The 26,970-nt window shown below is 37.4% G+C and overlaps 1 long non-coding RNA gene across 3 annotated transcripts in view; it reads left to right on the forward strand.

The window, feature by feature from the left end:
- The window catches only part of LOC144285308 (uncharacterized), a 135,892-nt gene that overhangs the window by 100,573 nt on the left and 8,349 nt on the right, over window positions 1–26,970 (forward strand). The window contains exons 4-5 of one of the 3 annotated variants that reach the window (XR_013353614.1): window positions 14,108–14,224; window positions 16,216–17,219. This is a non-coding gene — a long non-coding RNA (uncharacterized LOC144285308). Of the gene's footprint in view, window positions 1–14,107; window positions 14,225–16,215; window positions 17,220–26,970 lie in introns of those variants that run through there. The other 2 variants (XR_013353615.1, XR_013353616.1) reach the window with 2 other exon arrangements.

Consider the following 26,970-nt stretch of genomic DNA (forward strand, 5'->3'; position numbering starts at 1 on the left):
ACAATTCTAACCATTTTACATATGTTAACACATTTAATCCTCTTTACAAACTTATGAGGTAAATATCATTATTAAAATTTTACAGATGAGGAAACTGAAGGTAGGAGAGATTAAGTAGTTTGCCAAAGCCACACAGCCAATAGTGGTGGAGCTGGGATTTTTTTTTAACCTATACAGTTTATTAAGTTTCTTCACTTCTTTTATATATTACTTTATCCTTTTATAACTCTTATTATATAGAATAGTAGGTAATTTTTAGTATCTTTATTTTCCCACTAAATGATGCTATTGGATGTCAGGGGCTATGACTTAATGTATACTTCAGTGTTACCCCTGACACATGGTCAGAGCTAGTGTCTGCTGCATGTAGAACAGGTTCATCTGTGAATCTCAGGAATATTTATTTGTTCTTTGTGTATGGCAAAAGTGACTGTTAGAAATAGCAAAGAACATATGGGCCATAGTTGTATACTGTTTCCAACTGATTTGAGAAGAAAAGCCCTCCCCAGATGAAGAATTGATGATTGGAAAGATGACACTAATAAGACAATAAGCTGGTATAGCTAGCGGGTAAGAAAGTCTCAAATGAGTGACAAATAAGGGCTGTGACTCCAAGGAGGGAGAGGTGGCAGTCCTGGGAACTGCAAAATTGCTCAAAAATATAATGACTTAGTGTTCAGTCAAGGACTAAAACTGGTATCTTTATCTTCTACCAGGTTAACAGGGAACTAGATAAATAGACCCACATGGATCAAGACCAAAAAACCTACAAGACAATTAGAGGTCTAAAAACTGAAAACTGAAATTTCTGATTTTCAAATGTTTGAATGATTGAATAGCAAACTCACCTAATTTATAAAGCTCGTGGGTCTGTAGCCTGTTAGCTCACACAATTACTCATGCACTTGCTTACTCACCACATTTATAATTAGTGCTACTATGTATTAAACTCAGTGTTAGTCATGAAAGTCTCTGGTTTTGAAAGAGGGAGAAAGCCCTAAGTTTTAGTATAACTTTTGTGGCTAGGCAACCATTTCTTGCCAGCAACTTGGAGTTGTGGGAGGTGTTTAAGAAACCACAGATAATTTTGGACTTGAATATTTTGTTAGGTGGAATTAAGGACTTGACTAGTTCTAGCGTTTCAACTAGCATATTTTGAGTACCCTCTATATTTAAGCATTGTGGGACTGAAGTGATAAAAAGTTCCTGCATTTAAGTAGATTATAGTATATTTAATTAGGATTTATAGTGGGTCTCTAAACCAGAAGCTGTGGGAATACATAGATGGGTTGGATCTTTTCATGTAATAGAATATGGAGAAGTTCATAAGTTCATTAGTACCTTGGCTGAGTGTCTGTGATCTAGAGCTCACAATCTACATTCTGCTCTTCCTTTTGGGTACCAACATGCTTACTCTTTCCAGATCCTTTTGTGGTCAGGTACAATAACATGATGGAGTTCTGTATGAGAGAATGTGAGCAGAAGTGTGCATTTGCCCATGAAATTCTCTCACAGGCTGTCCTCTATTTTTCCATCTTCTGGTAGAGAAGAGATGGCTCCATGAACCCAGAGTTGGGTGAAGCCATGAGATACAAGGGACTGGGTTAAAAAAAAAATCACTTGCTCACCCATTATGGAGTGTGACATGAGTGAGAGATTGTGATAAGCCATTGTGATTTGGGGGCTGTTGTTTGCAGCAATTAGCTTCCACTAACAATTCAGAATTGGTGCTTGACTTACACAGTGTCCAACCCTAAAAGCCAGGACACACAATCTAGGCATAAGGAAGGACATTAATAAAACCTGTAATCAAGAAACTCATTCAGATTTACCAAGTGCTTTCATATGCATAAGTTAATTTTGTCATTGGGCCTTATAATAACTCTAGGAAAACAGGGTAGGTAGTGTTGTGTCCATTTTGCTGATAGGACTAAAACAACTTAGTTTCCCTATTGTTCCAAGCAGTCTAACTATTAAGGCAACCTTTAGTTCAGTTACAGAGAAGCTGCTCCTAGGACTATCTATGGACTAGAGTTTTTTCTTAACACAGGCTTTAAAAATTATTTATTCAGAAGTCTTTCTTACTGTTCCCTCCCTCACCTCCTCTGCTTTAGATACTTGGGTATGGAATAAAGAATGAAGCATGTACAAGAGGTGGGATCATCCCTCTAAGGAGTCATGGTCCTTCCTTGGGTATGACTCCTTTGACTGTCCGGCGACTGCTGTGAACCCTGGGAACATTATGTACATGGCAGCCTCCGTAACAGGGCAGAACCAAGCCTTATCCCTGCTGGATTACTATGATTATTTGAGGGTGTCCAGATTCTTCCAATATGATTTCTGAAATCGTAGTCTTTCTCTTTCCTCCTAAACCAGCACAGACAATTCTACCTTCCCTAGGGCTTCAAATTTTATGTACAGCCTCTAGTGTACCATTTTCTTCTTACAGCGCTTCATCGATATGATTTTTGCCTTGGACTTAGAAAAAGAATTTTCTCATGCAACATTTTTATATAGCCTACAGGGACTCTGTATCAGCAGTCACCCACTTCAGTTCTCCCCACTGCCTGAATTTTTCTGATTCATTTCATCTCCATTAATTGATGCAAGTAGCATCAGTGTCTAGCATTTTCCTAGATATGGAGCATATAAAGACAAATAGGGTATCATTCCTACCCTTAAGTGGACAATATTTTTAGGAATATCAAAATATGTATGTTTAAAACCAATCTGTGTTAATATTGATTTGGGTTGACATTATACATATAACTTTAGTGGGCACTTTAATGTACTACATTGTTCCTATAAAGACTGGGATGAGTGAAGACTAGAACACAGGAGACTCATCAGCAAAGGAGCTATGAGGATGAAAACACAGATCCTATTCAGGCTTGTCTAGGACTAGAAGGCTAGATAAGCCTAATGTTGCGGGTCAGGTAGTGTATTAGTCAAGGCTCTCTTGGTAGTAAGTTACAGAAAATTCAAATTGGTTGGAGCCAATGGGAATTTAATGGCTCCTGTGCCTGAAAAATCTAGGCCATAAGCCTATGTATTAGTGGTATTAGAAACAAATTTTCTAATTTCAGAAACGGGGAAATGGAACATATTCTTTTTCTCCTAGATAAGTAGAATAGAAATAGAATCACTTAATTCAGATAAACTATAAGCAAGCTTTAAGGCAACCACTTGTCTTTCTTAGAAACAGGAAACAAAATAAAGCATTCCAGCAAGAGGATAATTAAGAGTCAATAGAATCTCACCAATATGGCCAAGTAAATGGTGAAGGTGTCCCGACAATCTGTGGTCCTCATTCCTCAAAAAAGTTGGGTCATTTTTTGTTCTGACAAGATGAGAAAACACTTGTTCAGACAGTCATTTCCAGCAGGCGTAGTAGACAGGCTGGTGTAGGTCCTCTTACCTTACCAGAGGAGATGGACCTTCTTTTTTTATGGAATCACCTATGTATGAATGAGGTAACTCAAGCTCATCAAGTTTGGCCAAGGCATTTAGGCAGTGGGGCTAAATCCAAAATAAAAACAACCCCAAACCTCTAAAAATCCTTTAGATACTTAAACACTTATACATTATCATTTGAAAGATAGCAGTTGCACATATGTCCAGATTGTTATGGTATTGTCAAGTTTCTTCAGCCAGCATTGTTGTTAGTGGCTAAAAGCTTTTAACAAGTCATAGAATTATCTAGTACGTCAAAGAAGTTCTTTTTATAAAGAATTTAGAGGACTGCAGGGACTAGTATCAAGATGATAATTTAGGCCTGGTTAGATCCAAGTCCTCAAGCAAAGTGCCATTCCCCTTATTTCTTGGTTATGCTTTTCTATTGTTGATTCCTTCTTAGGCAGGTTCTCTAAGGTGTCAAGAGTGCCACTAGCAGCTCCAGTGTTACATTCCATGTCCTCATTAGCCACTAGAAAGATTCTTTCTCCCCCAGATTCAAAGGTCCTAGGGTTGAATTCATGATCCTATCCTGAATTAGGTTAATCACTTCTAGTGATTCTCTAAGATCTGATGATTCAGTGGGCCAGCCTGGATCACAGCCTGGATAACCAAGAGTTGTTGAATCAACTGCTGTGGCATTACATCATAGGCTTCCCAGCTCAGGATCATGGGAGGGCTATTGCAATTCCTCACTTCAGAAACTTTTACTTGTAGGAGGTGGATGGGGGGATGGGGTAACTGGGTGACAGGCACTGAGGAGGGCACTTGATGAGATGAGCACTGGGTGTTATACTATATGTTGGCAAATTGGACTTTAATAAAATTTTTTTTTTTACTTGTAGCAATATTCTTCCTAATATCTTTTTGATTCAACATTCTTCTGATTACAAGAATCAAAAGAATCAGAAAGCAAGTTATGGCTACTAAGGCCACATACACACAAAAATCCATAGACAATTATTGGGAGGTTTCTTGTGTATCTCATAGGGTCATAGGAAATAAGCATACCTATAGAAGAGCAAGGGGAAAAAAAGCCCCTAGTATCTCAGAAGTAGGAGTTTATGGTCTTTTCAATGGTATAAATGTTACTGTACTTCACACTTTCAATCTTTGTGTCTCAATGAAAAATTTACCAGTTGTTAGAAGAGTGCATTTGACTAGCCTATTTTAGATCAAATGTAAACCTCTAGATTATTCAGCTATTATTGGGAGACTTAACCATGTGATACAACATGAAAAAATACTGTAATTTTTTTAAGTCGAGGAAATTATATTCATGGAAATTTTTCCAATATTGCATGGCTAATAATAGAGCCAGAATTTTAATCCAGTTCTAACTAGTTTTTAAAAAAATTCTGTGTATAGAACTATGCCTGTTAAATTCACTGGATTCTAAGCTGATTTTGTTTTTACATTTGTGTGCTTTCATTTGTGTTTTGCTAATTCTTTAATTTTATTCAAGTTGTGTTTAAGAATTCTAGTCTATCCCAATAAAAGTAGTGTCTTTGGAGAATGTATATGGTTGATATCAGGATCAAAGGTGGGATGTACTCATCAAAGAGGCCATACCCCCTCAGAAAATAGTTTTCCTTCTCTCAATAATTCTTACTGAGAGCTCTCATTTGTAGGATTTTGAGTTTATGTTATTTGAAAAATAATCCTCTTATGACACCACTCTGCACCAAACCATGAACATCCATGATTTGAAAATTCCAAAGTCTAGTAGTTTCTTCTGACAATACTTGAAAAGAAGAGTTGGAAAAACATTTCACAGTAAGCACAAAATGTGGCAAAACTAGATAGAAAAATACGTGATGGCATAATTCTGTTAGGATTGATAGGGCTCCTTCCTTTGCCAATTCTGGATACCAGATTTTTGACTACTACTTGCTTTTAACTCAGGTCAGGCAGCAAAACTCACTCTAGAAGCATAACCATCTCTATATAAATCAAATTAAATTCTATAAAGTGTTTTATGTGTTTTTTATAAGGTGATTCTAAGGTTAAGTTCTAATCCTCTTCACTAAGGAAAAGTTAATGTGCTTATGGTGTCCCTATTTGGCTTTCTTTCACTATTCTTAAGGAGGGGTTGCTTCTGATTTCAGGCAGGTCTTAACTCACACAATTTATGCTGGGCTAGTTACCTCTTACTGTTGGAGAATATTAAAATACACAAGATTCATAATACCATAGCTAACAGTTGTTCAGCTTTCACTATTGAAGTGTAGAGTCTTCATCTCGGTCTCCACATTTTGGGAACTTCTTGTTGGCATTAGCTTTAACATGCCATCTCCTCATGTGTTTGTATTCTACTTGATCTCTGATCTGTAGGACTGAACAAAAACATTTCTAAGTGTGAGAGAGCTTGAGAAAAGCTCCTCTATAGAGATAATTTGTCTCTGGCATAGCATCATTTAAAAACTTCCTTTATTCTCTAACCTCTTGGTCCCCTCTCTTTGCCCCCATCTCCTTCCTCCTCCTCCTCCTCCCTGGCTGTATGGCTAAATAGAGTTTTGTTACTCCAACCATTTCAGGCTAACATCAGTGTAGGCTAGGAAGTACACGTGGACATGATCTGCAGACAGCATGGAAGGCAAAAAACTTGCCAGAAAATGTTGAGGAGGATACAAAACTCATGTCTGTTCCTATCCAATGCAGTCTGGCTCAAAGGAGAGTAGGGCCATGTTCATGAGATGATTTTCCCAGTACAGAAAAAGAAAGTTGTCAGGCCAACAATAACAGATTAGTGCTAACAGTCTACAAAGTATTTCTACATAAATTATTTCCTTTAATTCTCTGAGGTACATGTTATTACAATCTCCCTTTTCTCAGATCTAAATTTCATAGCCACAGCTGTCTGATTCAAGATCTAGCTCTGAGTCCCAACTCTTTCCCTGATGACTCATAGCTGCACTAGAAAAGGGTGTAGTTTTTGTGTCATCCTCATAATACAGAAACACCTGGCACTGCCTTTTGTATGAGTATGATGGCGTTACAGGTCTATTAAATGATTCCCTTAAAGAGGGACCAGACAGACAAGGAGGGTTTCTTTGTATGTGGCAAGTACAAGGACACTTGCTGTAGATGAAGGATCAAGAATAAGCTGTAGATAAAGATCAGATGACCAGATCAGATGACCAGCAATTAGGCAAAGGGGGATTATTTTTTCTGTAATCTAGAAATCCAAGTTGTGCCTTCTCTCACAATAAAAGAAAACAAACTACATTCTCAAAATACTCTGTTCATTTGAAATTTTGAAAGTCTATTAAAAATGTCTTGAAATTCTTTAGAATAAATCAGAGCTTATGAATAGCAAAGGCAAAACAGAAAAGTTGGAGTTTTGTTACTAAGAGAAACTATTATAGCAGTTAGAGAAGTTCCTTTATAGCACTGAAAAGAAGACCAGTATGTGCAAGGGGCAATATTTTAGGTGATAAAGGAGGAGACTTGCTAAAGCTTCTCCCTTTAAGGTTTTTGATTCTATGAAGATGAAGTAAATTCTGTTTAAGAGAAGCTGAAAATATGAAAAGCAGCTCGGGTTCCTTTTCTTGGTCTGACAGTGTTGCTGACACACAGCTGGAGACTGATTTATCATCATATCTAAGGAAAGCCTTTAACAAATGACAACACATATGGACATTAGGCATTTCCTTTCCCCTGCATAAAACAAAGTGATAAATGGTGTGTGAATTTTAAAGACATAATTCCTCCAATAAAAACTCTAAAGCATGTGCTAGTGATTTCTGCATTTTAAATTTACAAGGCGGTTCATGGGAGAGGATTGAGAAAAGTTAGTGAAGTCTGTTAGTCTCTTATTTCAATGCCAGTCTTCACCACTTCTATGCCTCATGTTTATAAAATGCATTGTGATTTTTTTTCCTTCAGAGATTAAGATGGATTTATCACTAGCTTACCTCTCTCTGCAGTTGTATGATATCCAATTTTTATTGACAAATTAGGATGCTTTAAAGCAGACCACATCAGAAGTAGATCCTTAATTCATAAATCCATGAATCTTAGAGGAGAAAATCTCAGTCAAGTTAAGAGAAAGTCAAGGAATATTCCAAAGTTTTATTTGGCATCTGTCAGCAAGGCATGTATGGAAACTCAATTTCCTCCATTTAACACCCATATCTTCCTTTTCTTTGGACATTTTAGTTTGAAATTTGCCCTTAGGATTTTTTAAAATTGTATCATATTAAACTATTGAAATGTTGGATATATTTGATTAAGTTGTTAAGCTAATGTAAACAAATCACTCAGGGACTAAGGAATATAGTTCCTCTATTTGAATAGTGAGACTGAAAAGCATTATTGTCACTTTCTCCTCTTGAGACTATCTACCCTTTTAGACCAGTCTCACTGGAGTGGCTGGTTCCTGTTCTTTGATTTTGGGTGCACACATGGCCCAGCAGGTCCTCAGTGTTAATGCCCTTAGGATTCTAAGTAGCCAGCCTGGTACCAAAGTCTAGGCCAGAGGTTCATAAACTACAGCCAACCAGAAGGCTAACTTCACCCCACTGCCTACTTTTATAAATAAATTTTTATTGGAACACAACCAAGCCCATTTGCCTATAAGTTGTCTATGGTGCTTTCACACCATAATGGCAGAGTTGAGTAGTTGTGACAGATTGAGTCTGAAAACCCTAAAATATTTACTATCTGATCCTATACATAAGTAGTTTGCTGACTTCTGGTCTAGCCTCATTCAGACTAGTGTTCTAGAGCTACAAAAGAGATTTTTTTTTTCTGTCTCTTGATTGTTTCATTTATAGCAATCTTTGTTTTTTCTTTTTTCAATTAAATACCTATTTGAAAGTTCATCAGATTTGGCTATAGCCCAGATTCCATTCTTATATATTTAAAAGGCCACTAGACCTGACAGACATTTCTCAGTCTATGGTTTCTTTATCATTTTATCATTTTAAAATACTTTAAATAGGAAGGTTAAAAAAATCCATTTCTTGGCTACTTATCTAGCTTTATAAGTCTTCCCACTACCTGCCAACACCAGTAGAAATCTCTAAGTGATTTTTTTTTTCAGTGACTTTAACCACTGAGCTTCTGCTCACTTCCCATTCCCCCACCTCACTCTCAAACGTATTTCTAGTGGTCATGATGTGTGGTCCTGATGGAGATGTGCAGAGGACACAAAGGGCCCTTTAGGTAAAGTAGTTCTGATTTCCACAGTTTTCCTTGTTGCAGGAATTGAGATTCCAAGGAAATAACACTCTTTTTAGTGGGTTTGAGTTGAAATTCTGAAACTATAATGTTTCTTTCAAATAGTCTGCTCATAAATCCTTTTAAGCATGCAGCCCTTAGCACAAGTCCCTACTAAATTAAATATCAAGCAGAGCTAGGAAAGGAATGGTTGGTACATTTGATTATTTTATAAGGCTGAGGGAGAGAAAGTGGCATAGGAGTTTGAAACTATAATTGCTGCTTCTCCCTTGTTGCTCCTCTAGACTCCTGAAGAGTTGTAAAAAGTTCCAAGCTCATGCTCTCTTAGCTATGCATATTCAGTCTTGTCCTCTGTTCTGAACCAGTGCCAAATGTACTTACCCAGAAATCATGGGGGGGATTCAGTGTCATTTTCCTTTGTATTGCTGAGATCCTTACTTTTTTAAAACAAGAAATGTCCATCGTTGGGGGCATTTGGCCATATCATCTGAGGTAGTAAAACAATTCAGTAGTCAGTCAGTAACTTGTAAACATTTGCTCCATTTACCTCAAATCCCAGTTATCCTGCAAATCAGAGGTTAAATTTGCCAAATATCCCCTTTCCTCTAATATTGAAATGGAAAATAAAAATCCTCAAAAGAGATGTAAAAGCAGGAGTATATTCCACTACATAAGCCATGTAGATTATTTGGACAGTGTACGATAATTGAGTTCTAATCCTTGGTCTACCTTTATCTAGTTAACTGACCTAAGGGAGTCATTTCATATCACTGGGTTTGTTAATTGTAAAAAAGGAGAAAGATTAGACATATATTTTTTTTAAATCCTTTTGGCATACATTCAGATTGTACTCAGATTCTAAACTGTGAGGGCTGTCAGTCTCTGGAACAGGCTTTCAGAGAAGGGCTGTCTTGGAAAATTTACTGTCCTATATCATCTTCCTGCTGGTCCTAAATAAATCTGTTTAGAACTTGGAGCAGGAAAGTACAAATCCTTGAATACCCTTGATAAGATAAATGGTCCTTCTCCTTGGAAGGTTGTGCTTCTTGACCAAATGTGCATCTTTGGCAGATGCCCAAAGGTAGAATTTTCAGGTGGAATGGTGAGAAAAAGAGGGGGCAGCTGTCTTTCCCACCAGCTCAGCTGAAACAACCCTGACCCTCAGAGGAGACGTGTCACAAACAGATGGCCTTCACATACCAAAGGGAAGTATACCGTTTTACATATTATCTCATCTAGAGCCAAGGGAATAGAGAATAAGCTATGCAACTTCCTTTCTACCCTTTAATTTTATGATTTTATAAGTGATGAATCTTTGATTTTCTTACGACTACAATTGGAACTTTGATAAGCACATATTTTATTGAGATGAATCTTGCTTTAATAGCTGCAGGTGGGACATAGTTCATTAGGGACCTGTATATTAAGAGACATGTAATCCTCCCTTAGTTTTTATAGGAAAAAAATCTTGACAGTGACACCATAATATTTGACCTTAATAACTGCACCTGGAGTCATTCACCAAGAATACCAGAGGAATTTTGTCAACAAATTTAGCTCTGCACATTAACAATAAATGATTCTGAAATCACATTCATCTGCGCTTCTTAGGAAGTTCTAAAACCATTCAGTTAGCCTTGATGAATTAGTTCTTTCTCTGAAACATAACTAAGTATTAGCATATTTTATGGAAACAGCACTAACCCAAGTTGTTAGTAATTTAAGATGCCTATTTCAAAAGTACATGATTTAATTCAGTGGAATGGATGAGATTGAGTAAATTTGTTCCCACCTCTTGTAATGAAATATGGTACATGGAGATATCATAACACATGGTAGGTAGACTTGGTAATATGGCAGGCTTGGGGATATAAATCAATGTATGTCTATTTACTTTTGCTTCTATTCAGGGGTCTTATGTAGAAGTAGACTGCTGGCCTGCCCATGGAGACCAGTGATTCTTCTGAATTCTTTCTAAGTCTACAAGCATTTAGAATGCATCATTCTTGGGAGTATTTAGAAAGTAAATGTCTACTGAGGAACAGGAAGAGAAAGAAAAGCCACGTTATCCAAGCCCTGGAAAAAAAAAACAAAAAACACAAACACCTTTCTTCTTATACTGTGAACCCTAGTATATGAGTAAGAGATTTATGATCAGTCTTATAGGAGGTCAAAACAAGACCTTTAACCCAACCATCTTACCTACAAGAAAGTCATCATTCCTCACTCTACTGCTGTAGGTTAAGACCCTTAACTTTTCACCTGAGAAACTAATTGCAGTAGCACTGTAGCTGACTTCTTACAGCCAGTTTTGCCTCTGGCCTGCCTGCTTTCCACATTCTTACTGAATTAGAAATTAGATCCAGTCAATCCATGCTTAAAAAAATCCTTCTGTGTCTCCCACAACCCATAAGCATCATGATAACATCTGGATTAGTCAGAGAAGTACTCAGGCCTCTTCCTCAGGATATGGGCTCTATCTGCACCCCTAGAGGAATGCTTTGCTCCGGTTAGATCCATCTACATGCAGTTTTCCAAATGGTTCCATGTTCTTATCTCTGAAACCTTGTACATGCCATTCACTTCTCATTTGAACTGAAACTGGAAAGATTAAAAATGATGGCTAAAATTTATTGGGCACTTAATTATGAGTCAGATATAATTCTGAGGGTTTTACATTTATTGATGTATTCAGTACTTTTTGCTGGAGGATGAAGTAGGTGCTCTTATTTTCACTTTGTAAAGGGGGAAACTGAAGCATAGAGCAGTTAAATAACTTGCCTGGTGTTACACAGGGAGTAGGACTGTCAGATCTGGGATTCTAAGCCACGTGTTCATTTTCATTTCCACAGTGTGACAGTGCCTCTGGGCTCAGGAAGTGTTTACTTATCCTTCAAGATTTGATTTAGAGAGCATTTCACTGAGAAACTGCTGTGATACCCTAGATCTGAAGAAGGTGCTCTTTGCATCCTGCCTCCTGTTACATCACACAGAATTGCTCATGCTAAGTTCCAGAAGAGGCTGAGGTCTTGATGGTCTCTCCTGCCTTTTTACTACTAGGATTTTGTAAATATTTGTGGAATAGAAAAAACTCATTGTCTCCTACCATAAATTATTTCCTTTTATCTTAAAAATTTCTATTTCAAGTGAGTATCTTCGTCCTAGTAGATAGTAGGCACTCAATAAATGTTGGGTGGTGAAAGAGCAAATGAGTTTATGGGCTCTTCTTTCTTGGTGTACCCATAGGAAATAGGAGTAGATTAGCTTCCACAAAAATGGCAATTCTCCTTATATTTCTTTACAATTAGCAATAATTGCACCTTGGATAAACCTCATTTGCTATGATTCTGCCACTTTGCAAAGCTCTCTCCTTATATTTCTTTATCCTTTTTTTTTTGCCACTCCCTTAATTACAAATTCCACTACTCTATACAATTATGAGGTGTAAAGAAAACTTCTGTTGCACAGAAACAAGAAACTTCTCTTATGTTGCTTTTGATTTACAGGGTATAGAACACTTCATTTTAGCATAATTACAACAAAATTTTTCCAGATTCCTATTTGCTATAGCAATAAAAGTAAATGAACACCTCGTATATGCCAGGTTCTAGTGTAAACATTTTATATGATCTTTTTTTAATCATCATGATGATCTTTTGAATAAGCATTATTATCCCCATTTTACAGATGAAAAAAAAATGAGGTGATTCAGTATCTTACCAAAAGTCACATGAAGAGTAATCTGCAGAGTGGAAACCCAAACCCAGATCTGCTTGATTTGATTTAAAGCTACATATTTGATTTAAAGCCTATTTATATTTGATTCAAAGCTTATCTGGGGTGTCTGGGTGGCTCAGTTGGTTAAGTGTCTGACTCTTGATTTCAGCTCAGGTCATGATCTCAGAGTTGTGAGATTGAACCCCATGTTGGGCTCTCTGCCCAGTTTACTTAGTCTGCTTAAGATTCTCTCTCTACCTTCCCCTCTGCCCCTCCCTCCATTCAGGCATGCACATGTGCTAAATAAGTAAATAAAATATTTTAAAAAATAAAGCTTGTCCAATGGCATGGTGTCTCAAGGCCAGGGAGTGTGCCTATGAAATTGACCATTCTTTAGGATTAGAAACTAAATTCAACAATGAAACAAACCTATCCACTTCATTATGCAATGGTAGGTTTTGTATGCTGGTTTTTTTTTTTTTTAAGATTTTGTTTATTTATTCATGAGAGAGAGAGAGGCACAGACATAGGCAGAGGAGAAGGCGGCTCACCACAGAGAGCCCAATGTGGGACTTGATCCCAAGACCCTGGGATCACATCCTGAGCCAAAGGCAGATGGGTTTTCATGGTAGTAGGAAGAAGGCGTCATTTACTAATGAAAAAGAGAACAACTCTGGTGCTAGATTGCTGGTTTGAATCTGTTTGCTTGTTCTGTGTCTTTGGGCAAGCAGCTGAACCCCTCTGTACCTAGTTTCTCCACTTGAAAAGCAGGTGATAGTAATATAAATGAAATAGTTCATAATAATAAAACCTACCTTCTGGAGTGGTTAGACTCTGACTCTTGATCCCTGGTTTAAGTTAGAGCTTCCCTCTCAATGTTCCAGTGCTGGCTAAGCCAGAATCTCTAACTTAGTTTAGTCCTTCCACAGTCTGTTTCTTTTCTGTCTCCAATATGCCACTCTTTATTCCACGCTCTGCCGCAGGATGGAGGCATGTGGTCATGAATCCAAAAATTCCTTTTGCTAATGTACTTCTTCCCCCAGAAAAATGATGAAGGTTTCTTGCTTCAGCTTTAACAGTCATGCAGTTTACATATACACCCAGCTACATAAATTGCAGTCAATTACTTAGGGTTAGCAATTGAAATTCTCAGTAGTAGTAAAGAAGCTAGCCATTTGTAAGTCATTTATAGTAATCTTTAGTAACCGATAATTAGACACTAATTAGCTCATTTGCTTAGTGTTTTTACTTAGTAAGACATTTAATGAGTTAATTACAAGAAAAAGAATTGAACAGTAATTAAATACCAATTAAAGGGTTTTATATGTAAGCACAGTACATTGGTTAAAGAATAACATTTAAAATGAAAACAGTGAACTAAATGATTTAAGGTAATGTGGTAAGAATAGTTCTATCCCTTATACTGGATTCCATGGTGCCTTAGTCCTTCTTGGGTGTACGTAAGTCTCAGATTGTCAGAGCTTCTCAACCTCAGCTCTCTTGACATCTGGAGACTGCTAATTTTATGTACTATATGCACTGTAAGACATTTAGCAGTATCCTTATCCTCTACCTGCTAGAAGCCAGTAGTACTCTCCCATATGTAACGACAAAAATGTCTCCAGACATTGACAAATGTCCCCTGGGGTTCAAAACTGCCCCAATTGAGAACCACTGGGTTCCATTAAATACTTGTTTTTTCTCTTTTACTTTATACTTTATAGTTATAGTATTTTCACCATTTTCCTTGTAGTTGAGATTTTAAAGCTCATTGTAACATCTGTGGACTCCAGTGACTAACTAGATTACTAAGAAGGATCTGTTAATGTGGCAAGAACATTGAATTTGTACCTGAAGACGTAGCCTCATAGTAAGTATCCCAGTTACACAGTGTATGATCCTGAGTGATAATGTAACATCTTTGAATATCCTGCATATATAACAAGCATAAGAGAGCTAATTGCTAAGTTTTGGGATAGGGTTCCAGGGCTTGGAAGGCAAAAATTGCTTTGCCATATGACTTTTAACCTTTGATCACAAGGCTCATCTAGAACCTTCCCTGACCCACTATTTTTTCTTTCATCCAAATGTATTTATTGAACGCTTTCTATGTGCCAGGTGCTTTTCTAGGCACTGGGAGTATAGTAGTGAACAAAACAAACGTATTTTGTATCAGACTGAAAGCATGGAGACAAATAAGCAGAGAGTAAGGTTGGAGAATTCCTTTTTAAGTGAGGTGCTGCTAGATGTTCCCCCTTAGAAGGAGCCAACTTGAAGGGGGTGGGGAAGTGTGCCAGGTGGATATCTGAAAGAAGTATGTTCAGGACAGAGGGAACAGCCAGTGTAAACCTGTTTCCTTTCCCTTATTCAAAGTTTGAGAAGTTTATGAACTTAAATAGCCATTGCTATTGATCTTGTTGCTTATAAAATTGAACATTTTGTTATAAACATCTCACAACTTTTCCTTTTAAGAGATCTTCATATATGTTTCTAGGATATTTAAAAATAGGCATAGTTATACCTTCTAAGCAATAGTGGGATAATTTGAAGAAATAGGGAATATTTTTTGTATATTCCAACTAAAGATAGTGAGAGAACAGTTTTATTGAGAGTCAATTAAAAAATAGTCAAATACGGCTGTATTACTGTCTTCTAGTAACATTAATTAGTTGCTCTTGTCAATTTGAGTCCATTGACAAGACCTCAGTGCTGCATTAAGTAGTCACATTATGACCTATGCAATTTGAAATCCTCAGGATATCTATGAAAGCACCACTCATTTTAATTAGAAAACCTAATAAATTAGATAAATATTGGCTTTAGGATCTTAATCACACAATATAAATCAGTTATAATGATGAACCTGTGCTTTCATGGAAGGATTTTCATAGTCTTTTCAGGCCACAAAGTTCAAGGACATATCATCATTCATTTTATATTTGGGAGCATAGAAGTTGATATTTTTAAAGTCATATTTATGCCAATTAACACTACTATTAATTCTGTGATAGACAAAGTCACAGCCAGAATCTGTATTTTACAGAATGTATCTTCCACCAATCTTTATATCAATCTCTCTTGGTTCATTTAGAATGTCTTATTCTCTAGTAATTCCTCTGGAAAGGCACAAAGGAACTATATTCTCCAAATCCTTGCATGCTCATAATAGTTTATCTATGAGCTTTATAACTAAAAAGTCCATTTGTGTATGAAATTCTTGTTTCATGTTTTCTTTCCTATAGTAAGTTAGCATATTATTCCGTTGTTATCTGGAATAATGCACTGGTGTAAAAATATGATGACACTTTATTTTCCTTATAAGTGAATTGGTTGGTTTGCATGAATGTCCAAAGGAATTTTTTTCTTTTTTCTTTATAGTTTGGTAACTTTACTAGAATGTCTTATTTTGGGTTCTTCTGGGTTGATTTTTTTTTTCCCCAGCTAGTTGTGTACCCTTATAGAACATAATGTCAACACTTTTTTTATTTTAGGTAAAACTTTTAGGGAAGCTTTCTTCAATTAAAGTTTGAAATTTGTTTTGTCTCATTGTGTTGGTTTACTACAGAAATTATTATTATTTTTTAAGATTTATTTATCTTTGCTTGTGTTAGTGAACATGTCAGCTGGGGGAGACAGAGAGAAACCTTAAGCAGACTCCCTGCTGAGAGCAGAGGTGACTCAGGGCTTGATCCTAGAACCCTGAGATCATAACTTGAGCTGGAATCAAGAGTTAGAAGCTTAACCACCTCAGCCACCCAGGTGCCCGTACTTTAGAAATTCTATTAGGTCTTGTGTCCAGATATATTTTTCCAAAGATGGTCATGTCTGCATATTTATTTTCCCAACATGTCCTCCTCACAGCGGGACTGACACACTTTTCCTTCACAAGCAGAGTCTGTTTCTTCTCCTTGAATCAGGGTCATGCCTTGTAACTACACTGACCAATGGATGACATAATAAGGGATACTCTACAACTTCTGAGATTAGGCCATAGGAATAATGCAGCTTCCTCCTGGCATTCTTTGGGATACTTGTCCTTGAAATCCTGCCTTTGTGTTTCAAGGAGGCTCACACCACCTGGAAAGACCATATACAGCTGTTCCAGCCAATAGACCCAGCCAGGCACTCAGAAAATTACCAGTACTGACTGCCAGGCATATGACGGAATAGTGTTTGGTCGATTCCAGCCTTCAAATCCTCCCAGCTGAGGCTGTAGACCTCACGGAGTAGAAATAATTGATCTCATTTATGTGTTCTCTGATGTTCAGAAGCCATGAAAGATAATATGTCATTATTGTTTGAAGCCCTAAGTTTTGGGTATATTTGTTACATAACAATGGAAAGCTTGTCAGAGGAGATGCAACAGGACTCGGTGGAGTGTGCGACTCAGGCGTTGGAGAAATATAACAAAGAGAAGGACATTGCGGCCCATATTAAGAAGGAGTTTGACAAGAAGTACAACCCCACCTGGCACTGCATCGTGGGGAGGAACTTCGGTAGTTATGTGATACATGAAACCAAACACTTCATCTACTTCTACCTGGGCCAAGTGGCCATTCTTCTGTTCAAATCTGGTTAAAAGCATGGACTGTGTCACACACCCAGTGATCCATCCAAAACCAAGGACTAAAATTCCAAATACCAGAGACTGAAATCTTCAGCCTTGCCTAGGGGAACACCTCGATCTTTGAACCTTTATTGTGTTGTTTTGTACAGGGCATTCTCTGTACGAATTTGTTGTGGTTATAAAACAATTAAAAAAACAGCTTACGTTTGTATTTATTTTCTATTCCATACCTCTGCCCCATGTTTTTTCTCCTCAAAATCCATTCCTTTCCAAATAAATCTGTTGGAGAAAAAAAAAATTGATTCTTTTTTTTTTTTTTAAAGATTTTATTTATTCATGAGAGACACAGAGAGAAGCAGAGACATAGGCAGAGGGAGAAGCAGGGTCTCTGCGGGGAACTGATGTGGGACTCCATCCCAGGACCCAGGAATCATGACCTAAGGCAAAGGCAGATGCTCAGCCACTGAGCAATCCAGGTGTCCCTGGTATATTGGTTCTTTAGAAAATTTTTTCTATACCTGTTACTTTTTTTCCCTTAACTTTTGTGTTTCATTTACTCTTGTGTTTCTTCTTAGTTTTCATTTCTGTAATGTTTTTTGGCAGTTTATTTTTCTTCATCTTATTTCACCTACTTTTATGTTGTACTTCTTTATCTTATATCTATGTGCCTTTTGGCTTATTTGAGAGTAGGCTACAGTTTTGATTCGTGTTGCAGACTTGTTCTGGTGTATTTTTATTATTTGTACGGGTGTTAATTTGTCCATCTTCTCTATAGTTGCTCATGAGAACTTGATACAGTGCTTTACCTCCATTCTTTTTGATTGCTCACTTTTATGTGAAACTGGTTTTCCTGTACATTCAGGGAGAAGGGTTGGGTTGAAGTACTTATTCTAGTTTCAGGTCTCTAGGGCTGCTGCTTTGATTCCTTTTTCTCAAAGTGAAGTATGTTGTACATTCTGAGAGCTGCCTCCTCTGGTGGTCCCCCACCTTTATCAGGGTTTTATTTTTCCTGTATACCTGTCATCACTTCCCTGCTCAATTTGGAATCTCCTTCTGGTCGTTTCTTCTCAGTGTGGGACTTTGTCCTGGGAAAGGGAGTTGATTAGTTTTGAGAGTTGATAGGTCATGTTTTCTTTCAGTACTTTCAGACTTCTCCACAGATACCTTGTTACCCGGATGTCTACAAGGAAGTGTGACAGCTCCTCCCAGGGTTTTCTGCTGTCCTCAACTAGCCTGTGTTGTCAACAAGGAATCTTTGGAGAATGCACAATCTTAGGGGTTCTTCTGTTCTCAGAATGTACATAATGCCCCATGACTTTCTTCTTCATCATCCCATAGAGATACTGATATCACAAGGGCCTTTTGGCTCTACATGATCATTCCCCACCTGTTTATATTTTGGAGTTCATAGAAATAATCCTTTGTTAAAATTTTGTTGTGGATATTGTCTGTGTGATTTGCTATTTTAGTTGCTTTCTTTTAATGGAGGAATTCAGGGAGAATCACACTATATGGTTACCATCATCACTAACATTCCAGAATTCCATCTATGCATTTTAATTTCTCTCTATGTGTTTCTGGGTTACCTCAGAAAATAGAGAGAGGATATAAATAAATCCAAGGAGAAGATTTGTGATGTGCCACCACCTTTGCCTTCTTAATAGCCAGCCTCTAGGAAGATGATCAATGGAGCCATTATCTTTCCAAATGTTACCCATTATAGTGTCCTATACATAGAAAATATTATTTTGGAAATCCATAAAAGGACAATTTAGGCTTTATAATGTGAAGAAATGTGGGATTTCTTCATTTGCCTTGGTTTCTTCCAGCCACAGTACACTTTGTTAACAGTTCCCCTCTGGCCTTTAGAAGCTTGAGAACCATTTGAAATGTGGAGGGAGATGGGTTAGAAGGCAAATTGAAGCAAAGGAAAATATGGAGATTGTGCCACCATTGGGTTCTTGAGTCACGTGACTTTTTTAAACAAAAGAATATACTGAAAAGTTTCGTCTCCATATTGACTTCTGCCCAACACTTAGCCCATAACAGCTGGAAAAAGCAGATGAAATGATCTTCCCACCAAGAACTGGGAGGAGTGATAAGCACTGGAGAGAAATGAACAGTAAATGCAATGTCATCAGCCCTTCCCTTAAGCTCTTTCCTATAGATTGCCTTTCCTCAATTCAGAAGTCTGATCTTCTCAAGCATGTGTTGAGCACAGTCAGCTGAAAGCCAGCTGTTTCCAACCTCACCTTACTTTGAAGGTGTTAAGTGAGATTAGACTTGAATTACATTTGGGGAAATAATCTCTACTTTACTGTTATGAAGCAAATAAATCTTTAATGGTATTAAAAAGGCACTTCAAGGTTCCCTTGTGCTCCCCCCCACCCATCTTACTTTCTAAACAACATATTGCTGAGTTAAGTGTAAATGAATCAGTAGCATATGGCTTAATCTTCTTTCGAATCCCCTTTGGGCTTGAGGAATTAATTGACAAACTTCATGGCAAAGCTTCCTTGTAGTATTTGGAATCCCAAACTTAGGCAGCATGACCAGAACCATTTATAGACTCCAATTTGAGTTAATGCCTTTCTCTCTATTAAAGTCTTAAAGGGCTAATGGAATGCAGCCTTCATAGCTGACTACTCAAGCTCCTGTGTCACAGTTTTCCCCATGTCTTTATTTCTCTAAGAATTTATTAGGAAATGAACATTCATTCAGCTGTCTCCTGTGAAGTGAGACAGTCAAGCATGGGCAAATGCAGAGATTGGGAAAACCAAGGTGGGCTGTTTCTTTCCTATCTAATGTTTTAGAAGTCCTATGGATTTTAAGTATCCCATACAGAACTCAGAATGAGATAAAAGGGAGTAGGTTTATGATTAATCCCAGAAGATTATTCCTTAAAGTTTCTCACTACAAGCAAATATTAATTAAGATTCTCTTCTATTTGCTGCTTTTTAAACAGGAAAGTCAGTTAGTATGCAGAAAAGACTACTGGCTTTTGAATATTGAAACATGGGAGTGCAAATCACTTCTGTCTCTCAGTGGTTACATGTTTGTTAACCAAAGCTGAACTGATGGCAGGTGCATGGCAAGGGATGTTAGTGGGCTTTTGCTTGGGGTCTGGCTGGAGGTGAGCTCTAGGGCTGGGGGCTCCAAGATAAGGTAAAATCAATCAAGGCAGAACCTTCTGCTTAGTTTCTAGTCAATGTTATCGTTGCTGCAGACATGTTGAATGTAATTGAATAGTAATTAAGAGTGATGGAAAATCTGCCATCAGCCATCCAGAGACGGTCTGCTTTCTACATTTTGATAATCACACTCCCACCACTTAAGACACAAATAATTGCCCTTCTGCCTCCAACATAATTTATTTTGCTATTGCCTAACCCCACATACTTTCCCTCTTAGCAGGAAAGAGTAGAGATGTTTTCTGTGGGGACTCAGACACATGACACTTTATAGTCACCCCATTTTGGCTATGGGTCTTAATCTCATAAGTACCCATTTCTTCACCTGTAACATATGGTAGCATGTTACCTCATGAGAACTAAAATAATGTATGTAATATGCTGGGACATCACAGGGGCACATTGTTAGATCTCTTACAAAATGCTATCTCCTGTTTTTTTTTTTTTTTTTTTTTTTTAAGATTTTATTTATTCGTTCGTGAAAGACACAGAGAGAAGCAGAGATACAGGCAGAGGGAGAAGCAGGCTCCCTGCAGGAAGCCCAATGCAGGACTCAATCCCCAGACTCCAGGATCACACCCTGAGCCAAAGGCAGACGCTCAACCGCTGAGTCATCCAGGCGTCCCTATCTCCTGGTTTTTGAAGTGCTAGAACATTAATAAGGATTACTCCATACAGAAGGTGACAGGACAGGGTAATTGTAATGTTCAGGTGGTTCTGTTTGTGTGTAATTTGATTGAAAGTTTTAGGAGCCAGGATGAGTCTTGGAAAAGTTATTCCCAAAAGCCCTGTGAAAGACGTGCCTATCAGAAGCAAGGTGCCCCTGAAACCTCAAGCTGCTGTTTTGTAACACTGTTACGTGTGGGAATGGAACCTCCTTTTCCCAAATAACCACAAAATTCAATCAGTGTAATTACAGAAATCACAGCTGACTCATGTCTTTTCTTCTGCTATTTTATGTTACTCTATTATCTCTATCACTCATTGCTTTATAGCTGTTTTATTTCCCTCATAATGTTTTCAGACATTAAACTTCAAATAACTACTCTTTTCTAATTTGGAAAAGAAAACCTAAATAGAAAAAAAACATGGAAAGTATTACTAACATTCATGTAGTCATGATAGAAAATTGATAAATGCGAAATTGACAAATTACCTATTTTAAAAATTTCTTTTTCTCATTTTTCTCTTAAATAGATGTCTCTATATTTCATTAATTCCAGTCTTCTCCTTACCTACAGTTAATTCTCATTGTAAATTTTGCATGAATCCTTCTAGTCCATATGTTTTTATTTCTAGTATACACAAAAACTTAATACTCTCTCGTATTTTGCAATATTTATGTGAATGTTTAGAAACTTGTTTCATTTAACAATATTTTAGAGAGTGATCCATGTTGTTAGATGCATGTAGATCTAGTGAATTCACACTATTGAATGTAATTGCATCATGTGACTACCAAGAAACTGTCCCTTACTGATAGACATTTAGAGTATTTCTAACTTTTTGCTATTTCCTCAAATGCTTTAATAGTTTGATAATATATATTTATGCATGGTAAGTAAAGCGTGTTTTTGTGATAAGAAGCATAAACAGGAAGAAATAATCACTTTCAAGATAGATTTCTGTAAGAAGAGGTTTTGTCCAGCTGGTGTACCAGAATCTTGACTACAATGAAATTGGTTCAAAGTAAGTGTATTTTATATCCAAGTTTCTCAAATTTTAGTTCATCACAATCACCCAATCCATGTATTTAAACAAACTGTCTAGTTTTTTTATTGGTTTATATTTCAAGAAGCTCAGTTATGAGATCAGGGACTGAAATTAAGAGCATTTATTTTGCATACAATGATTTCTTGAGGTTGTTGCTCTGTAGAAACTGAGGTAATGTGAGTTTATTTGCCAAGAAATCTTTCTCCTTGGAAATAAAAGGAACATTGACACATTTAGAGCCTCTACTATGTCCTAGCCCAGTGCTAGCCACTTTGACAGACAATTTCATTTAATCCTCAGAGATCCTTGGAAATTCATTTTTACGTGAAAACATAGATTTGGAGCTGTAAGATAATAGTCCAAGATCACATAACTACTCAGCAGTATACTCAATCAAGCCTTAGACTTGACCCTACCTGCATTTGATTTGAAAATTCTATTTTCTCTATTCTACATGTTCACATATCTTGGGGAGGTAATCGTTATTAACAGCTATAGTTTATCACAGAACATAGTCACTTAATCAGCATAAATTTGTTTGAGCCTCCACTATGCTGTCATTTTTATGCAATTACCATAAGGGGTTACAAAGAAATAATTCACTGCATATGGGGAGCTCATAATCTACCAGGGAAGAAAAGATAAAGATAGGAACAGTTGGACAGTACTTTGAACTGCTTTTGTGCAGCTTTGGGAGGAAACCATGTGGGTTAAAGAAGGAAAGCTAAGTGAGAGGTGGGTGGTGGGCCACTCTGAGAAGGTGGGTGGCATTTACCCCAGTAGGGAATACTCAGAAAGAATTCTGGATGAGTAGAATTGCATGAGCAAGAGCTTGGGGCTGGGGACTACAAATAGTTCCCATCAACTGTTGGAAAGGATGACTGTTAGGGACACACTCCAGATGTCTCTGTCAGCAGAGTTAATAGAGAACTGGAACATGTGACTTCAGTGTCTGAGTTCCTTTCAGTTTCCATACCTCTTGTCTGATATTTTTTTAGATTATAGTTTAGTCCGTGGAATTCACCAGGACACATGAGAGGCATGTAATAGAATGCCAGTGTCTTGGGAAAACCAGAGGTGGTGTCTAAGCAAAGCTAGGTGAAAGTTCCTGGTGACCAAAGAAAGGAAAAATCAGACAAGGTGAAAGAAAAGTCGTGCTTGAAGGCTGTTTAATTACTAAAAAGACTTATGGAATTATCACCTCCCCTGAGGGCTCATTTGGAAGCTAGAACTATGTTTTGATGGGAGGTTCGTAGAAGAACCTGAGAGTCAGCCTACTTTGAGAAGGTATAACTTTGAGATGCATAGCCTTTCAATTTTTGTTTTTTCTCAAAACAAAACAAAGCAAAACTTAAATGGAGGCATAGGAAATGTCCTAAGTATTCTCCAGAAGCTGCAACTGCTCTGTTTAGCACTCTTATTCTTGGAACATCACTATTAGACTCCTGCATCCACCCCTTTGATCCCTACCCCAACTCTAACTTCCCTTCCTAGTGCATTGGGAAATTAGGGTTTTGAGCTTTGGAGTCAAGTTGCTCCATGTAGAGTCCTGCTTTCATCAGTTACTCACTGGTGAAGTAAGCCAACCTTCTCAGAGATATGTCCTCATCTGTAACCCAGGGATAATACATACTAGATACTAGTAGAGTTACTGTTGGAATAATATGTTGTGAAGCATCCTATACCCACAATAAAGGTGTTATTATTATCCTCAGAAAAGCAAAACTAAGGGGTTTTACCACTCATCTTCACTGAAAAAACCTTCTATATAAGATGTTCTTTAGGAAGAAGAAAATTGAACCACAATGAGTTTTGAGAATAAATACTGATCAAAGAAATCTGTAAAGATATACCTAAATAACCTTTAATGGGAGGGGAGTTGATTGAAAAAAAGTGGAACTAAAATACTGGGCAAAAGTAACATTTAAGTTGGGAGTTATATGATTAAAGTTCAAATGTTTCACAGTTCTAGTTCAGAAAATGTATAGAAACATTGATTAATTTTTGACTTTGAAGATAACCTCTACATAAATGGACTAAGTTTTTACTTGTAGGGTAAGGTGATAGAAATAAATCAAATTATGCAAATAATCACCATAAATGTATATGGACTGAGTTTAGTACTTAGAACAAAGATTATGAGATTGATACAAGAGAATCTACAGGTGGCTAAGCATCTGACTCATGGTTTCAGCTCAGGTCATGATCTCAGGGTCCTGGGAATAGAGCCTTGCATCCAGCTCTTGTTCAGTGCAGAGTCTGCTTAACAGACTCTCTCTCCCTCTCCCTCTGCCCCTCCCCACCACATTCTCTCTCTCTCACAAATAAATCTTAAGAGAGAATCTAGATACATGTTTATAAGGCACCCATTTAAACTTAAGGATATAGAAAACTGGAAATAAAGGGAAAAGGTATAGAAATTATTAACAGAAAGCTGATGTAGCTATAGTAATATTAAAATAGACTTCATGATCCCTAATAACGTTTCCTGACCTAATGAGAGGAGGAAATGTAGCAGTTATAAACTTGTTTGTGATTAATACTATAGCCTCAATATATATAAATCAAAGTTAACAAATTGACAAACAGAATGGATATTTTAACAAATGTCTCCCTGTAATTGGTAGGTTAGGAGAATAGAATAAAAAAAAATTTTTTTAAGATTTTATTTATTCATGAGAGATTCAGAGGCAGAGACACACACAGGCTCCTTGTGGAGCCTGATAAGGGACTTGATCCCAGGACCCTGGGATCATGACCTGAGCTAAAGGCAGAGGCTCAACCACTGAGCCACCAGGTGTCCCAAAGAAAAAAAAAATATTTAAAAGGACATAGAATAACAAAATTAACAAACTTAATTTAGTAGAAATAAACAAATTATATATCCAACAATTAGAGGGTATATAGTCTCTTAAAGCACTCATGGCACATTTATAAAAATGTACTAGGCCACAAAGCAATAAATGACCTGATTTTTGTCTCTAGCAATCAATTAGTTTGGATTTCCTAGAATTTTATGCAAAAGGAATCATAGAGTACCTCCTCTCCTCCCCTCCCTCCCTCCCTCCCTCCCTCCCTCCTTGCCTGCCTTCCTTCTTTCCTTCCTTCCTTCCTTCCTTCCTTCCTTCCTTCCTTCCTTCCTTCCTTCCTTCCTTCCTTCCTTCCCTGGCTTTCCTCACTTAGTGTTAATTGAGGTTTATCCATATTGATGTATATATCAGTAGTTCATTCTTTTATCGTCCTTTAGTATGCCATAAATTGTTTATTCATTCAAAAGTTAATAGACATTGGATTTTTCAGTATTTGCTTTTTATAAGTGAAGCTGCTCTGAGGTTTCATGTGCAAATTTTTATGTGAATATATGTTCTCATTTCTATTGGATAGGAGTGGAATGCTTGAGCTGTATGGCAAAAGTATGTTTAACTTGTTTTTGTATATTTTTTATTGGAGTTTGATTTGTCAACATATAGCATAACACCCAATGCTCATCCTGTCAAGTGCCCCCCTCAGTGCCCATCACCCAGTCACCCTAGCCCCCCCGCCACCTCCCCTTCTACCACCCCTTGTTCATTTCCCAGAGTTAGGAGTCTCTCATGTTCTGTCTTCCTCTCTGATATTTCCCATTCATTTTCTCTCCTTTCCCCTTTATCCTTTTCACTATTTTTTATATTCCCCAAATGAATGAGACCATATAATGTTTTTTGTTCTCCGATTGACTTACTTCCCTCAGCATAATACCCTCCAGTTCCATCCACGTCGAAGCAAATGGCGGGTATTTGTCATTTCTAATGGCTGAGTAATATTCCATTGTATACATAGACCACATCTTCTTTATCCATTTATTTTTCAGTGGACACCGAGGCTCCTTCCACAGTTTGGCTATTGTGGACATTGCTGCTAGAAACATTGGGGTGTCCTGCCGTTTCACTGCATCTGTATCTTTGGGGTAAATCGCCAGCAGTGCAATTCCTGGGTGGTAGGGCAGCTCTATTTTTAACTCTTTGAGGAAACTCCACAAGTTTTCCAGAGTGGCTGTACAAGTTCACATTCCCACCAACAGTGCAAGAGGGTTCCCCTTTCTCCGCATCCTCTCCAACATTTGTTGTTTTCTGTCTTGTTAATTTTCACTATTCTCATTGGTGTGAGGTGGTATCTCATTGTGGTTTTGATTTGTATTTCCCTGATGGCCAGTGATGTGGAGCATTTTCTCATGTGCTTGTTGGCCATGTCTATGTCTTTGGTGAAATTTCTGTTCATGTCTTTTGCCCATTTCATGATTGGATTGTTTGTTCCTTTGCTGTTGAGTTTAATAAGTTCTTTATAGATCTTGGATACTAGCCCTTTATCTGATATGTCAGTTGCAAATATCTCCTCCCATTCTGTAGGTTGTCTTTGAGTTTTGTTGACGGTATCTTTTGCTTTGCAAAAGCTTCTTATCTTGATGAAGTCCCAATAGTTCATTTTTGCTTTTGTTTCTCTTGCCTTCATAGATGTATCTTGCAAGAAGTTGCTGTGACCAAGTTCAAAAAGGGTGTTGCCTGTTTTTTATAGGATTTTGATGGATTCTTGTCTCACATTTAGATATTTCGTCCATTTTATCTTTGTGTATGGTGTAAGAGAATGGTCTCGTTTTATTCTTCTGTACGTGGCTGTCCAATTTTCCCAGCACCATTTATTGAGGAGACTGTCCTTTTTCCAGTGGAAAGTCTTTCCTGCTTTGTCAAATATTAGTTGGCCATAGGGTTGAGGGCCCATTTCTGGGTTCTCTATTCTGTTCCATTGATCTATGTGTCTGTTTTTGTGCCAGTACCACAGTGTTTTGATGATCACAGCTTTGTAGTACAACTTGAAATCTGGCATTGTGATGCCCCCAGCTCTGGTTTTCTTTTTTAATATTCTCCTGGCTATTTGGGGTGTTTTCTGATTCCACACAAATCTTAAGATGATTTGTTCCAAGTCTCTGAAGAAAGTCCATGGTATTTTGATAGGGATTGCATTAACCATGTAAATTCCCTGGGTAGCATGGACATTTTCACAATATTAATTCTTCCAATCCATGAGCATGGAATATTTTTCCATATTTTTGTGTCTTCCTCAATTTCTTTCAGAAGTGTTCTGTAGTTTTTAGGGTATAGATCCTTTACC

This window comes from Canis aureus, chromosome 16 (genome assembly GCF_053574225.1).
Source record: "Canis aureus isolate CA01 chromosome 16, VMU_Caureus_v.1.0, whole genome shotgun sequence".
In the NCBI taxonomy this organism is placed as follows: domain Eukaryota; kingdom Metazoa; phylum Chordata; class Mammalia; order Carnivora; family Canidae; genus Canis; species Canis aureus.